Source organism: Triticum aestivum, chromosome 2A (assembly GCF_018294505.1).
Source record: "Triticum aestivum cultivar Chinese Spring chromosome 2A, IWGSC CS RefSeq v2.1, whole genome shotgun sequence".
Lineage (NCBI taxonomy): Eukaryota > Viridiplantae > Streptophyta > Magnoliopsida > Poales > Poaceae > Triticum > Triticum aestivum.
In genome coordinates, this window is record NC_057797.1 from 35,335,831 (window position 1) to 35,336,843 (window position 1,013).

Sequence of the window (1,013 nt, forward strand, 5' to 3'; positions counted from 1 at the left end):
GAATACTGCGCTTGTGACGGTCGGTGGCTGTGCTGGAAAAACGGCGCCGGCAGTGTGATAACAATTTGCAGTTTCCTTAAAGGGGAATAATGCACTTGTAACACTGTTTCTCTTTCTTTTCCGAACAAGGAAACTGCAATGAAGGAAAGATAATTCTAGCTAGAAACCACTTACATAATGAGATTCATTCTGCAGGGTGCTATTCTCCATTCGGAGAGACTCTAATTGCATAAACAGATGTCGAAGTTGTTGAAATATATTGCCAACCTTCCTTCATCAGTCTGGACTTTTGTAGCAACTGGCTGGAGCATGAATTCAATATGGTATCAGAGATAAGAGGTTTTGAGTTCAAGACCCTGCCAACACAATATTAAATAAAACGGTTGTCTGCTGCTGCAAAATGATGTTGCATTCGATTGATCAGAATAAAATGTATGTTTAATTGAGAACAGACTTGACTGATATACTTCTCTCCCCCCTCTCGCGTCACCTTGCACGCGACCGAGAGGAAGCCCTAGCTGCCGCTGCCGGGTCTCTCCCCTACTCTCTTCCTCCCTCGCCGCCCGAGGGCGCGGCCGGGCAAAGCCCGGTCGTCGCCGCCGCCGGCGGCGGGGTTCTCTCTTCTCCTTGCGCGGTGGCTTCTGCGCGGGATGTGGTGGCCGGTCGGGGACGCGGCGCTTGGCAGCGGGCGCGACGTTTCATCGGCGCTGAGGTGCGGTGGCGATGCGGGTTGGCGGCGTGGTGGTGCGCGCATGCAGGCCATGATGGAATGGGCATCTTTGGCAGCGGCGCTCAGATCCGGTGGCGGGTCGTGGGCGCCCTTGGCTGTGGGCGGCCGCCCTCTGTTGTGGCAATCTGCTGGTGGGGGGTCGCTGCAGTGCTGGTGGTGTAGGCCAGCGGGTGGTGACGGCGCGGTGGCTTCGTGATGGCGCCACCAGATCCGCCCCTGTCGGTGTGGGCTGCGGGCGGCCCTCTTGCCGTGGCGTGATGGTGAGGGGGCAGCGCGACAGTGG

The 1,013-nt window shown here is 56.9% G+C and overlaps 1 pseudogene; it reads right to left on the reverse strand.

Annotated features, from left to right (window-relative positions):
• Positions 1-231, reverse strand: part of LOC123191442 (protein IRON-RELATED TRANSCRIPTION FACTOR 3-like) — a 23,654-nt pseudogene extending 23,423 nt beyond the window's left edge.
• Between the last annotated feature and the right edge of the window lie 782 nt (positions 232-1,013).